Source organism: Bufo gargarizans, chromosome 5 (genome assembly GCF_014858855.1).
Source record: "Bufo gargarizans isolate SCDJY-AF-19 chromosome 5, ASM1485885v1, whole genome shotgun sequence".
Classification (NCBI taxonomy): domain Eukaryota; kingdom Metazoa; phylum Chordata; class Amphibia; order Anura; family Bufonidae; genus Bufo; species Bufo gargarizans.
In genome coordinates, this window is record NC_058084.1 from 112,135,346 (window position 1) to 112,151,296 (window position 15,951).

The following is a 15,951-nucleotide window of genomic DNA, read 5'->3' on the forward strand; positions in this document are numbered from 1 at the left end:
CCTGACACAGGTGGTTGCACGTGCTTCGTTCCAGCCTTCAACCAGCTGTTAGAATCTGAATGTTAGGGCTCTTAGTGCTACACAGTAGAATGCAATGTGTGACGTGGCCAAGATCTCCCTGTAGACCCAGATTTGAAGTTTTCATTGGATGTTCAAACAATGTAGCACAGCAGTTTTGCACATGAAGAAAATTTAGACCATTGTCCTTCCTGACAGTCAGCTGCTCGCTCAGTGAAGGAGACCGCTGCATTTACATGCAGCGATCTCCTTCACAGTATGAGTATAAGGGATCGCTATAGTGATCTGCTGCCCAGAAACAATGATGTGCCTGAATGAATGACTTCATCACCCCATGAACGGGCATTTCGCTCATTCATCGGGTGATTGGCAGCACAATTCACAATAGATGGACAAATCTTATCTACACCCCCTCCCTGCACAATTGCCTCTGAACAGGTCACAGCACATGTCTTGAAAACTCTCCCATAGAAATCAATGAACATCTTCAGACTACAAGTCCCTATGGTCCATACTGCTGCTGTATAGTTTATCTTAAAATGCTGTTAATAGCAGCTCAAGCAAGATGGCCACCCAAGTGTACCAAAATAGAAGGAAAAAAATCTACAAACAATTAAAAACGGGTTAGAAAAAAATGTTACACATCTGGTTTTAATTTGTTTAAAAACATAGGTGATACTTTTCATTTTAATCATTAAACACAGAACATTTTACTCTAAATTTCTGCTTCTACAGGTCCTTCTCCAAAAATTTGCATATTGTGATCAAGTTCATTATTTTCTGTAATGTACTGATAAACATTAGACTTTCATATATTTTAGATTCATTACACACCAACTGAAGTAGTTCAAGCCTTTTATTGTTTTAATATTGATGATTTTGGCATGCAGCTCATGAAAACCCAAAATTCCTATCTAAAAAAATTTGCATATTTCATCCGACCAATAAAAGAAAAGTGTTTTTAATACAAAAAAAGTCAACCTTCAAATAATTATGTTCAGTTATGCACTCAATACTTGGTCGGGAATCCTATTGCAGAAATGACTGCTTCAATGCGGCGTGGCATGGAGGCAATCAGCCTGTGGCACTGCTGAGGTGTTATGGAGGCCCAGGATGCTTCGATAGCGGCCTTAAGCTCATCCAGAGTGTTGGGTCTTGCGTCTCTCAACTTTCTCTTCCCAATATCCCACAGATTCTCTATGGGGTTCAGGTCAGGAGAGTTGGCAGGCCAATTGAGCACAGTAGTACCATGGTCGGTAAACCATTTACCAGTGGTTTTGGCACTGTGAGCAGGTGCCAGGTCGTGCTGAAAAATGAAATCTACATCTCCATAAAGCTTTTCAGCAGATGGAAGCATGAAGTGCTCCAAAATCTCCTGATAGCTAGCTGCATTGACCCTGCCCTTGATAAAACACAGTGGACCAACACCAGCAGCTGACATGGCACCCCAGACCATCACTGACTGTGGGTACTTGACACTGGACTTCAGGCATTTTGGCATTTCCCTCTCCCCAGTCTTCCTCCAGACTCTGGCACCTTGATTTCCGAATGACATGCAAAATTTGATTTCATCCGAAAAAAGTACTTTGGACCACTGAGCAACAGTCCAGTGCTGCTTCTCTGTAGCCCAGGTCAGGCGCTTCTGCCGCTGTTTCTGGTTCAAAAGTGGCTTGACCTGGGGAATGCGGCACCTGTAGCCCATTTCCTGCACACGCCTGTACACGGTGGCTCTGGATGTTTCTACTCCAGACTCAGTCCACTGCTTCCGCAGGTCCCCCAAGGCCTGGAATCGGTCCTTCTCCACAATCTTCCTCAGGGTCCGGTCACCTCTTCTCATTGTGCAGCGTTTTCTGCCACACTTTTTCCTTCCCACAGACTTCCCACTGAGGTGCCTTTATACAGCACTCTGGGAACAGCCTATTCGTTCAGAAATTTCTTTGTGTCTTACCCTCTTGCTTGAGGGTGTCAATGATGGCCTTCTGGACAGCAGTCAGGTCGGCAGTCTTACCCATGATTGCGGTTTTGAGTAATGAACCAGGCTGGGAGCTTTTAAAAGCCTCAGGAATCTTTTGCAGGTGTTTAGAGTTAATTAGTTGATTCAGATGATTAGGTTAATAGCTCTTTTAGAGAACCTTTTCATGATATGCTAATTTTTTTAGATAGGAATTTTGGGTTTTCATGAGCTGTATGCCAAAATCATCAATATTAAAACAATAAAAGGCTTGAACTACTTCAGTTGGTGTGTAATGAATCTAAAATATATGAAAGTCTAATGTTTATCAGTACATTACAGAAAATAATGAACTTTATCACAATATGCTAATTTTTTTAGAAGGACCTGTATAATAAAAATGAACGACTGGTTAAGAAAGGAAAAAAAATATGAAATTTACCAGAAACGTTTTATTATGTAGTTTTGTTCCTGGATTTATTTAATTTTATTGAAGGTTTGTATATTGCCAGTGATTGCCCCATTAAATCATACAGCACATTATTGGTGCTTGCTGTTACGCACTTTGAAACGTCTATGGATTTTGATTGTCGACAGCTCCAGATAAAGAGACTCATCCTGTCCATTCATAGGTCATTCTTCTGAAGACAAAACCGAATAGATTGTTTACTCCATGTACATGTATTCATATGCAAAATGCTAATGCTTGAAGGAAGCACAAAGGAGGAGGAAACGGCAGGAGCAAAGAGTTTGTGCCATGAAAGAGTAATGCTTGTTAGAACAATACAGATGCATAAAAGCCTCTGCTACCAGACCTAGTAAGGAATCCACATTGTTAACCCAAGTCTCTTATTTAAAGAGAGGTTATTCTAAAATGTGATATGAGACTTTTTTTTTTTTTTTTTACAGTCCAGTACTGTCAATAAATCTCCCCTGTGTGATTTTATTTTTGCTTGAACAGCTAGTATATTTAAAATCTCCTTCTAACAAAGCTAGAACCTCACATGGATCCAGAGATCTCCACATTGCTCCAATTGTTCTGCTTGACTTGAGGCTGGCAGCTCAAGGCTGTCAAAGTCCTTTCTGCTGCAGCTCTCTCCCTATCACAGCTCAGAGGGTGTGTCATTTCTTCTGCAGCTCTCTCCCTATCACAGCTCAGAGGGTGTGTCATTTCTGCTGCAGCTCTCCCTATAACTGTCATATCTACTAACAGAAGATAGGCCTGGAGACAGTTGAGGGATGGGACTGAGCATGTGCGACCACCTGCTATGTTACTGAAGTGGACAGAAAGATATGGGGGGAAGGAAAAAACTAACAGCAAGGGGTGCTATACAGATGCATTTTATTATATAAATCGGTGGCTATACTACATTTTCAGTTATATGCAGTTACAAAAGTATTCAGATCCAGGTGCTGGTTTCAAAAATGTAGAATATTTCTTATGTGAAAACCTTTTACGGTGGCCGTACATATTGGATAGAAGTAGGTTTATGGTTGAACATTGAATGAACGCTTGTGTTGTGAACCTTTTGCATCGCTGATACAGCCGTACACATTGTAATCCATATTGGCCGAGTTGTTCACACTTATCTTAGGTGTCTAATGACACAAGGTGAAGGAGAAATTATCTTTCTGGATATGTTAGTACCAGGAAAGATTGTTTGCGAATGCCAGATATTTTTACGTAAAAGAATGGTACCAGAAGAATCTTTTTTCCGACCATCAGACAGCAATTTCGTACATGGCCGACTTCTTCCCAGATTAGTGTGGTGTGTCATAGGTTGGGTAAAATGATCGTTTGTGGTTAAATTTTACCTGCAGAACAATTGTTTGGATTGAAATCCTCCGTATTCATCAACCTTAGTATAATGTGTATGGGCACCAAAATACATGTAACGACTATTTCATAGTAACTTATTACATTTAACCAGGCATACAGTCCAATAGGGTTGATCATGTAGATTTACCAATGCAGGGAAGTTATTTTTAGTTATATGTAAATTAGGTGCTCACATGATTTAAAGTGGCCATCAAACATACTCGCTGCCACCCTGTTGATCTCACTGGGACTGACGGGTGTTTTCATGCACTGTAACCACGTCTCTTCGGCATTAGAAGATGGTACAAGCATCATTTCTTAAAGGCAATTTTTTTTACGATTATATGTTACTAATTTTTGGCTAAAAATCTTTTTTTCAATTGGCCTGTATTAAAAATATTGAGCTGTTCTGTCACAAAGGGTTACCTGTTTTTCTAGCTGTGTGACTGGTACTTTCAGTTTGTCTTTGTGACGTCCTCTAATAAACCTTATCTCTAACCTACTGAGAGGTCATAAACACTTTTTTTAAGCCACATTCTTATCAGTAAGATAACAACTGAGCTATAATGCCAGAGAGCAGAAATAAGGAATCCGTCAGCTCATGGTCTGACGGAAGAGACAGAAAATCCACTGGCTGCTAGTAGACCATGTCAGCTCTGTACAGAAAAAAGGATGTCATATTTTTAATAAAGACCAATTAAAACAAATATTAGTTTTAGTTCAAAATAAGTACAATGCAATAATAAAAAAAAAATTGCCCCCAAAGGTGTACATAGCCTTTAAGCAACGGTTCTCATTTCACTTTCTGTTTCTGGTCGGATTTGTTGACAGCTATACATCTTTGGTCTTTGCCTTTTTCCTGCTAGCATATATGAATTAATAATGAACTGTATGTAGTCTGTTTGTACATGTGGTATTGCCATTCAGGCTCCTGAAGATGATGTGTGTCTATTATGATCAATTATCTTCCCTGTACCCGTAAGAGTTTGATGTTTAATGCATCTTAACGATCTTTCCTAGAACTGCCGGGCAATAAAACCACATATTACCCGTGTCTGACACGACTGTAAATGGTTGTCATCTGGATGGCCACAGACGTGATACAGTATAGACGTGCGTACATTTGTGAAGAACTCCTTTTAAGCAGCAGCATTTTGGCTGGATTTGTTTTTTGTGTTTTTTTTATGATAAAACATGGGATTCTTTGAAACCTGTGATTATCCATCTTGAATATCGGGCACATATCTGGTGCAGGTGAAATGTGCTGCAGAAATATAAGTGGGTTTAGCAATGCAAAACATCCGGTGCACCCCACCACAGGCCCCAAGCACTTGTTTATTCATTCCCTCCTTTTCTGGAGAAAAAATTAGGGTGACCCTCGCGCCAGTCCCCCTTGTGTGCTAATGTGCGTGTGTAGAAGGTGAACGCTAAATTCCGCTGATCCAAACTATGTAATATACAAAAGTATTGGGGCACACCTCTTAATCATTAAATTCAGGTGTTTCATTCGGTCCCATTGCTGCAGGTGTATAAGATCCAGCCCCTAGCCATGCAGTCTGCCTTTACAAAGATTTGGGAAATAATGGGTCTTTCTAAAGATCTCACTGAATTTGAGCGTGGTACCTGTAATAGGATAACCATTGCAAAAAGTCAATCCATAAAATTCCTTCCCTCATGGATATTTCATGGTCAGCTGCGAGTCCCATTATTATAAAGTGGAGGCATTTAAGAACCACAGCAAGTCAGACACGAAGTGGCAGATGAAGTAAAGTTACAGAGCGAGGTCACCAAGGGCTGAGACAGGCGCTTGATATCCCTTGCCCTGTCCGAGGATGCACCACATTTATGATGAGGTGCAGACCTCGTAAATTAGGGGCATCTTCCTGCAGTCTGTGCGCCCAAACAGAAATCTACGACCGTTCAGAGCCGCCATAGATTTCTGGTTTCATTTGCACCAGAAAACTGGCATAAATGAAGATGAATTTGTCTCTGCTGTTGGTCACGACCCTTTCATGCCCTTGCCAGGGTTCTTTTAAAAAAATGTGGCTCGGGCAGCGTAAAAAGAGGCACTTGCAACTTTTATTTTTATTTTTACTCCTTCAAAAAGTCGCATTTAAATAGTCACAAACGCACAGCATGAGATTTTTTTTTTTTAATTTGCATTTCTGGCACAAGGAAGATAATAAATCTCCTCCATAGTGCATAAAAGTTGCCAAAACTACTGGCTCAATAACTGCATAGTACATAAGTACATAAGATTGGGGCCTGGGATAGGGGCCCTAGTCGGGCATGCGCACTGCCATTTATTTATATGGAAGTTCTGGAGATGGCTGAATACAGTGCCTGGCTATCTCAAGAAACTCCCATAGAAATGAATAGAGCAGCCGGCACATGCCGAACCGGCCACTCCGTTCATTTCAGGGTGCTCCACGTAGTATGAGGCCTTTGTTCTCGTAATTGGTGGGGATCCCAGCGGTAGGCCCACTACTGATCTAATAGTATCCACCGGATACCCCTTTATAGTTCCTGTAAATGTAATGTGTAGGTGTCCTTATAGTATATATCCTTGACCAGTTCCATTGCTGAACAGTAGCTATTTCTATTGATTTCCAGTAGATTTTGATGTGACACAATTCGTCATGTAAGGGCATTTGTACCAACTGCATAATTGAAGACCTATCATTGTTTTAGTTTCCTCTAATGATTTATAATCTTATGGGGTCATTTATCAAACTGGTGTAAAGTAGAACTGGCTTAGTTGCCCATAGCAACCAATCAGATTTCACCTTTCATTTTCCAAAGGAAATGTCAAAAATGAAAGGTGGAATCTGATTGGTTGCTATGGGCAACTAAGCCAGTTCTACTTTACACCAGTCTGATAAATGACCCCTTTAATCTATATGTTTGCCTGTCTGCTGCTGACCATGTTCCTTGTATGAACAGACTATGCTTTTAGTGTTTATGGAATATCATTTTTGCTTTCTACAAATCATCTTTCCCGGTTACTTCCAGGTCACTTAATGTTTAGCCTGCATTTATGGGCTGTGTACCTTGCGGTGACATCTGTCCGTTGGAAGCTAGTAGTAGTCTACTTGCATCACATCTTACGGACCAGTGTCATGGCTAGGGGGTCTGCGTGCAGTATGACTTGCAGAGTATTTTCTGTCTCGTGGTACCCTTCCCCCTCCAGCTAGACTCTCCATAATGCTGCTGTCACTACCGACATTGCTTTGACACATAACACAAAACTGCCTCGCTGTAACGGAGGGAAAACTCCAGGAGCAGCATTGACGATAACGCCATCTCCTTTTATTGCTGTTAATGACATTAAGAAGATTCTACAATGGTTCCGTCATCTCAGCATTATCTGGACCTGACCGATCCCAGTTTATAAAATGTTCTGGATTCTAAAATGATGATAAAAATGGCCTCTCTTTTCATCTGTGTTGTGGGTCCTCCAAGGAAAATACAGGATGAATAACGGCGTGTGGCGATTTTTGCTCATTAACCTCTTTAGGACACATGAGGTACAGGTACGCCATGTGTATTTCCGAACACCGCCGCCTGGCGTGCGGTGATTGGAACAAGGTGCCTGCTCAAATAGTTTAGCAGGCACCTTGGCTAAATGCGCAGGGGGGTCCTGTGACACCCCCCCCCCCCCCCCAGGCCAGAAGCTAGATGAGTAATACACACAGTATTACTCATACAGCCAATGCATTCCAATACAGAAGTATTGGAATGCATTGTAAAGGATTAGACCCCCAAAAGTTCAAGTCCCAAAATGGGACAAAAAAATTAAGTGAAATAAAGTTTTCCCCCCAAAAAAAGAAAAGTTTCAAGTAAAAATAAACGAACTTAATTTCCCCAAAATAAAGTTTTAAAAAATTGGTAAAAAATAGGGGGAAAACTAGACACATTAGGTATAGCCGAGTCCGTATCGACCGGCTCTAGAAATATAATAATCGCAGGTCGGCACTGCTTGTATGAAGTCGCGGTGCACGTGTCCGTGGATGGCATCCCCAATGAAATATTGCAGAGAAGACCGGCACTCGCTGTAGATCAATCTTGTATTTATTAGTCAGTCACATTATACAGAGAATAAGGGACACGTTTCGGTGCTTCCGCACCTTCATCAGACTTATCATACAAGAAAATGTTTGTGTTTAAATAGACCACCAAAACACATGGAAATGACATCACACAGAAAACCACTACCACCAATCAGTGTTAAATCGAAATATATGAACAAAAATGAAGACGCGCTTAATACTAGCATTTCTTTGGATTCAATGTGTCAAACTATGTTAATATTTCCTTCCTTATTGTGTTCTCCTTTTCCTTAGGTCCGCTATAAGAAAATAAGAAAAATATTTTTTTATTTTCCCAAAAATTATTTATAAAAAAAACAACTTTTGATATAATTTTTATCCAAAAAAGGGAAAAATTATATTTTCAGTATTCTTTAATACCGGCTCTATAAACATATCACATGACCTAACACCTCAGATGAACTCCGTAAAAAATAAAAACTGTGCTAAATCATTTTTTTGTCACCTTACATAACAAAAAGTAAAACAGCAAGCGATCAAAAAGGCGTATGCCCACCAAAATAGTACCAATCTAACCATCACCTCATCCCACAAAAAATGAGCCCCTACCTCAGACAATCGCCCAAAAAATAAAAAATAACTATGGCTCAGAATATGGAGACACTAAAACATCTTTTTTTTTTTTGTTTCAAAAATGATATTGTGTAAAACTTGCAGAAATAAAAGAAAAGTATACATATTGGGTATCGCCGCGTCCGTATCGACTGGCTCTATAAAAATATCACATGACCTAACCCTTCAGATGAACACCGTAAAAAATAAAAACTGCTAAATGAACAATTTTTTTGCCACCTTTCATCACAAAAAGTGTAATAGCAAGCGATCAAAAAGTCATGCACCCCAAAATAGTGCCAATCAAACAGTCATCTCCTCCTGCAAAAATCATACCCTACCCATGATGCCCAAAACCTGAAAAAACTATGGCTCTCAGACAATGGAAACACTAAAACTTGATTTTTTTTTTTTTGTTTAAAAAACTTAAATAAATAAAATAAAGTATACATATTAAGTATCACCGCATCCGTGACAACCTGGTCTATAAAAATACCACATGATCTAATCTGTCAGGTGAATGTTGTAAATAACAAAAAAAAAATAACTGTGCCAAAACAGCTACTTCTTGTTACCTTGCATCACAAAAAATTTTAATATAGAGCAACCAAAAATCATATGTACCCTAAACTAGCACCAACAAAACTTCCACCCTATCCCGTAGTTTCTCAAATGGGGTCACTTTTTTGGAGTTTCTACTCTAGGGGTGCATCAGGGGGGCTTCAAATGGGACATGGTGTCAAAAACACAGTTCAGCAAAATCTGCCTTCCAAAAAACGTACGGCATTACTTTCCTTCTGTGCCCTGCCGTGTGCCCGTACAGCGGTTTACGACCACATATGGGGTGTTTCTGTAAACTACAGAATCAGAGCCATAAATATTGAGTTTTGTTTGGCTGTTAACCCTTGCTTTGTAACTGTAAAAAAAAAAAAATATTATGGAAAATCTGCCAAAAAAGTGCAATTTTGAAATTGTATTTCTATTTTACATTAATTCTTGTGGAACACCTAAAGGGTAAACAAAGTTTGTAAAATCAGTTTTTAATACCTTGAGGGGTGTAGTTTCTAGAATGGGGTCATTTTTAGGTGGTTTCTATTATGTTAGCATCACAAAGTGACTTCAGACCTGAACTGGTCCTTGAAATTTTTCAGAAATTTTCAAAAACCTAATTTTCAAGATTTTATTTCTAAACTTCTAAGCCTTGTAACATCCCCAAAAAATAAAATGTTGTTCCCAAAATGATACAAACATGAAGTAGACATATGGGGAATGTAAAGTAATAACAATTTTTGAAGGCATTACTATGTATTATAGATGCAGAAAAATTGAAACTTGGAAATTCGCATTTTTTTTTACAAATTTTTGGTAAATGTGGTATTTTTTATAAATAAAAATTATTTTTTTACTTCATTTTACCAGTGTCATGAAGTACAATATGTGACGAAAAAACTATCTCAGAATAGCCTAGATAAGTCTAAGCGTTTTAAAGTTATCATCACTTAAAGTGACACTGGTCAGATTTGCAAAAAAATGTCCTGGTCCTTAAGGTGAAAATGAGCCCGGTCCCTAAGGGTCTATTCACACGTCCGTTGTTTCTTTCCTGATCTGTTCCGTTTTTTGCTGAACAGATCTGGACCCATTCATTTTCAATGGGTCCTGAAAAAAAAATCTGACATTGTGCTGTCCGATTTTTTTTTTTCAGGACCCATTGAAAATGAATTGGTCCAGATCTGTTCAGCAAAAAACGGAACAGATCAGGAAAGAAACAACGGACGTGTGAATGGACCCTAAGGGGTTAAATATGACGGCATAAGTGATAGCGGATCCAAACAGCCCTCGTGCAGATGTGAACAAAGCCTTTTAAAGTGGTTGTCTGACTTAAAATTGTAAAAGGCAGTAATGTCGTTAACCTAATGAAAAAGAAAAAACAAAGTTATCCATAACATTCCCTACCCCTTCTGTTCCAGTGCCACCGCTCTGGTCCTCCTCGCCTCTGCTCGTTTTTGGCTGCAGCATTAACATCCTGTATACTGCACATTAGGTCACATTGTGATTGCCTGCTGCGCTACCTTGCAATATACGGGACATCATTGCTGCAGCCATGAAAACAGAGCCTTGGGCCTAGTTCACACGATAGTTTTGTTTTGTTTAGTTTTTTTGCGAGTGTCCTGGTTCCGCATAAAAAACGGATTGTGTTCTGTAAGCATACAGTTTCCGTATTTCCGTTCCGTTGAAAGATAGAACATGTCCTATTTTTGCCCGCAAATCACATTCCGTGGCTCCGTTCAAGTCAATGGGTTTGCAAAAAAAAAGGAACACATACGGAAATGCATTCGTATGTCTTCTGTATCCGTTCAGTTTTTGCGGAACCATCTATTGAAAATGTTATGCCCAGCCCAATTTTTTCTATGAAATTACTGTATACTGTATATACTGAAAAAACGGAACGGAAATGGAAGCACAACGGAACTCAAACGAAACAACGGATCCGTGAAAAACGGACCGCAAAAAAACGCAAAAACAGCCATACGTTCATGTGAACTAGGCCTTAAGGGGAGGATTGGAGTTTCAACTTTGGAACGAATGGCGTTCACCTTACCATGTTTGTTAAAATTTAACTCTGACAACCCTTTTAAGGTCAGGTTTTACATCTTCATGACAGCTCCCTCTCCTTAATTGACAGCTCCAACCAAGATGACCATGAAGGAACCTGGCCCTGCCAATCAATAAAGAGAGGGAGGGGCTAGTAGAAGAAGCAGGAGGAGCAAGGTTGCACAGAGTGGCCTGATACCACCCTGAGTGCACTTAACTGCTCATAACTTGGTGCACCTATAACTTGTGTGCTAGACCTACAAGGCATTATGCCTAGTTCAACAGTGAATTTCCTGGTAACCTAGTCCTTTTAATCTTATTTCTTTTGATCCCATTTTGTCTCATGTTGCAATTAAAACTGTGAATTCTCTAAAGAAACCATCCCTGTGAGATCAGCCATGTCCCTGACTCCTTCAGATAGCGGTCAGTCACTTATAAGGCCCCTGTGTACAGCTGTGCTCAGAAAGAGCAGAGACCGAATCTTTTCCCACAAAACTATGGGTGGAATTTATTATAAGGGGAATATTTTGAGTCAGTTTTTCTGAAGTCTACATTGGCATACTTTATGCCACATTTATTAAATGTTGCATGTATTATAAATTGATCTTTAAAGGGGTTATCCCATGATTATTGTAAAAAAAATAATAATAATCTGACATCATATAGTACATGACGGCCAGAACCAGCCCTGTACCTCACATGGATCCAGAGATTTCCCCGTTCATTGCTCTAATAGATTTATATCAAGCTGACAGCTCAGGGGGCGTGTCCATGCTCTCCCTATCGCAGCTCAGGAGGCAGTTGAAGGATGAAACTGAGCACGTGCGGCCTTTTCAGAGAGTTGAGCAAAGAAATAATAAAAAAAAAACAAGCAACAGGTGGCGCTATAGAGATACATTTTATTGAATATCTCAATGGCTATATTAAAGAGGACCTTTCACTCGTATACAAACTAAAAACTAACTCTATCTGTGGGCAGAGCGGCGCCCAGGGGTCCCCCTGCACTTACTAGTATGCCTGGGCGCCGCTCCGTTCGCCCGGTATAGGCTCCGGTGTCTCAGCTCCGTCTGTTGTACTGGACTGATTTTTTTGTAGGAGGCGTGTCCCTTGCTGCAGCACTGGCCAATCGCAGCGCACAGCTCATAGCCAGTCTATGAGCTGTGTGCTGCGATTGGCCAGCACTGCAGCAAGGGACACGCCTCCTACAAAAAATCAGTCCAATACAACAGACGGAGCTGAGACACCGGAGCCTATACCGGGCGAACGGAGCTGCGCCCAGACATACTAGTAAGTGCAGGGGGACCCCTGGGCGCCGCTCTGCCCACAGATAGAGTTAGTTTTTAGTTTGTATACGAGTGAAAGGTCCTCTTTAAATGCAATTACATAAGTATTCAGATCCAGGTGCTGTTTTGAAAATAGAATATATTTTTTCGTGGGACAACCCCTTTAAAGCAGCTCTGTTCCCATGATCAACACTACCCTGCCAGGCATATAGCCTAGTGGGGTTGATGATGCTGGTCAAAATGATACCTGTCTTATGTCTGTTGGTGGTATAGTTGCAGAGAAAATTAAACTTTTACAATTATGCAAATTCACAAAAGCCCCAACTTTTTGAATCCAGGATTCTGGAGTAAAGGCATGATGACTTACAGTCTACCCATCAATCTAATCTCTAAAACATGCTGCCTACAGATGGTATTGCATTTTGTGGGGACAGGTCCTCTTTAATTCACTTCTTTTGGAGTCCAGGTGTTCCGTCTCTTTTTTTTTTTTTTTTTTTTTTTTTTAAGATGCACCAACCGGAGCACTGCAACTTCACCAGAGCCTTGTGACTCAATGTATACCAACTGGTGTGGCTTGCATGACCACGCTGCACATGGCTTCTAGGTGCTTTTAACTTGCCAAGAGTGACCACTAAGGGGGTTGAAGAACATTTGACCATCTTCCACCCCAAGCATCTTTTCAGAGGTCATTTAGTCATTGCTGTTGCTCCGCATTATTAGGGCTTCTGCGTTCTTGACTCTGATTTGATTTTTCAGAGAGCCGAATCGGCCCGACTCTCTCCGGATCATAAACCTGGCGAATCAATCCTATCCTCTCTTTCGATAGTTGTTTTCATCTGGTAGGAGCCTTTTTTGTGCGGGATCTCCAGCTGCTGGTAATGGGTGCACGCTGAGTTAATGAATTATACATACGCAGGTTAAAGTGACAAACGCCTTTCATGATTAAGCAGGAAGAAGAAGACTAAAATAAAAGCTGCGTGGCAACAGAGTTTGCAACCCGGAGAGAACATCAGTGGATTGTAACGGCTGAGCTTGAAATCAAGCAGGAATTTTTATATTATCTAAAGAGGTTTTTACTTATTAAAATTTAATTTTCTCCCAGGCTGTTCTTCAGTAGTATGGTCCTAGCAAAAGGCTATAATTAGATTAGGAGGCTTCTAAGCGCTGGTGACAGTAGCAGCCTCAGTGAGCATGTGCTCGTTTCTGCCATGGATCTCTTCCCCCATTGGCTGCTCATGTTGCTGCTTACCTCCTTCCATAGCTTTTCTCTGTAATCTTTGTGTGCTGCGTTAGAAAGACAGAGGTATTGTGTCCTCTCAGTAAGTGGCGAAGGAGCTCGGAGCAGAAGATCAAGAGAAACCCACCAGCCAGAGACATCCCTCACCCTTGGAGGACCATACTTGACTGTGAGCAGAGGTCAAACACCAGGGTACATCTGCCCTTTTTTTATATCCACTTTTTATTCTAGAGCCATGCATGAAATGAATGGTCTCGATCATGTCATCTGTTTAATGTCCTGCGCTGTTCTTTTCATGTGATTTATATTGTGCGCTGGCAGACGTGAGGCTGTGTTCAACGAGTTTCGTGCTTTTCTCTCTTCGTACAAGGCATCTCATTCTTAAAAGTCAATTCTGTCCTCCGTTACATGAAATGATAGTGCATGTAGAGATGCTAAAGACAATATGACTTGCGTATTGACTTGAATGCACTCCAAACTTTATGATCTAATACGTGAGCCTCTCTCTTCCAGCTTAGCCTTGTGTGGTCTGATTTACTGTGCTTGTAATAGAGTTTTAGAATACAGATTGTATGTGTATTCTATGTGTGCGTGTTGTTAATATATTGGGCAAAGATAAGGTCGTCGTAGACCCCATAACTATAGTAAGTTACAGCCAGTAAAACTCCTTATTCAGATCGGTGCGTCTAGTCGAAGTGATCACATTGCATAGCTTCATTTCGGTTATTGTCATAAAATTAATGTCGATTATTGAACAAAATAGTGAAAAATATGACATAACATTTTTAAATCCCAAACTCTGGTACATTGTTAGCTTTGCGCCCATTTGGACCCAAAAATGGCCAAACTAGATTGGAAGCCCATTGACTAAAGTAATTGATTCATTTCAGACTCTTTGGTATCTATTGCTCCAAAAGATGATCATTTAGAGTTTTTTTTTTTTTTTTATTGCTAGCTCTGCAATACATCTCTGATAACCAAGGATTTGGCTTTTTTTTTTTTTGTTTTGCTTTTTTTTTTCTTACAAATGGTTACAAATAGAAAAAAAAATCCTCTTGTCTGCCCCCGTGCCCCCCCCCCCCCCACTCCCTTTGTAGATGTAGTGAAGGTCTTTTCCTGTGTCACTAAATAAAGGCAGAGCGCAGTCACTAGGTCATACAGCTGGCTCGCTGCCACCCTGTGTCTGAAGTGTTAGATGGTTTTGTCTAGATAAAAATAAGATAAATGGCTGTATTATCCACATCTGAAGTGAGACGTGTGTTGATGTCGCACGTGTTTGCCTAACAACTTTCTGCCTCCTAGGCTGTTCTGTATGTGTTTTTAGATTACTTTAGGATGCCTTGTAACCATACTCTTCTATTTGCTTCTTACTTATGACGAATTGGCCATGTAACTGTCTGATAATCCGGCATGTTTGTGACCAGCAAGGTGTTGGTTTTACATTGCTTCAGTTTTTACAATGTGGTCTTCATCCCTGAAGCTTGCACAAGCATTGCATCACCTATGATGTGGTTTTGACAGGGGTGGACTGGCCATAGACCCTACAGGAAAATTTCCCTGTGGGATAATGTCCAGGGGGACAACGGCCCACCGGGATCTAAAACCCTCAGCATTAATTAATGCTAGGAGTATTAAGTACTTATGCACCTGGCCAACAGCCACAGGTGCCCTCCTAAATTCCTCCCTGTTGACCATGTGGTCAAAAACTTCTCATGGAAATGCACCCTTAAAGAAGTTTCCTAAGCCATCCTTCCCGTGTAACTGTCTTTGAAGGACTCACGTTTTGTGGTGTTTTGCTTGGCTTTCTGTTTAGATCCTGATTTCTAGTCAACATTGAGATCCATTGGCTTTCCAGAACATTGGGACGTAATTATGAAATTATTGAAATGATTACATAATTCATAAAGTCTATACCTTGGTCAGATTAAACAGTGCTTTACTTATGCTGATCAATTTGTAGTTAAGTTCTTAGCAGCATTCACAATATCGAAGGCTCCAGAGCTGAACTCTTCAAATATTTATTGCTTATTTTCTGCATAGAGCTTGCTTGAGTTTTGTGTTCTTAGACTAAACTTTATACCAATTACTGTACAGTAATCTAATGCAGGAAAAAGTAAAGTTAGTCATACACTTGAGATACCCGGTGACTGAACTCCTTCAACCGACAGCTATATCTCTCAACCCCCCAGGGTCATAGCTATAGGGGGTGCAGAGGTAGCTATGCCCCACTGAGCATGCATGTGTTCTGAATGGTAAGAGAGGAAATAATCCACTGCCAGGCATCTCATCACCTTGAGAATAAAAAGATTGGGCCTATTTAACTCTAAAGGCGCATGTACATTGTGCGACGAGCAAACAATTATTGGGAAGGAAGCGTTCCTTCCCAATAA

General features: G+C 40.5%; 1 protein-coding gene across 3 annotated transcripts in view; it reads left to right on the forward strand.

The window, feature by feature from the left end:
* Positions 1 to 15,951, forward strand: part of FAM110B (family with sequence similarity 110 member B) — a 165,310-nt gene that overhangs the window by 72,341 nt on the left and 77,018 nt on the right. Inside the window, exon 1 of one of the 3 annotated variants that reach the window (XM_044293956.1) lies at positions 13,619 to 13,740. The exons of 1 other annotated variant lie outside the window; for it this stretch is intronic. The gene's annotated coding sequence lies outside the window, so the exon portion shown is untranslated. Of the gene's footprint in view, positions 1 to 13,618; positions 13,754 to 15,951 lie in introns of those variants that run through there. One more of the 3 variants, XM_044293955.1, reaches the window with a different exon arrangement.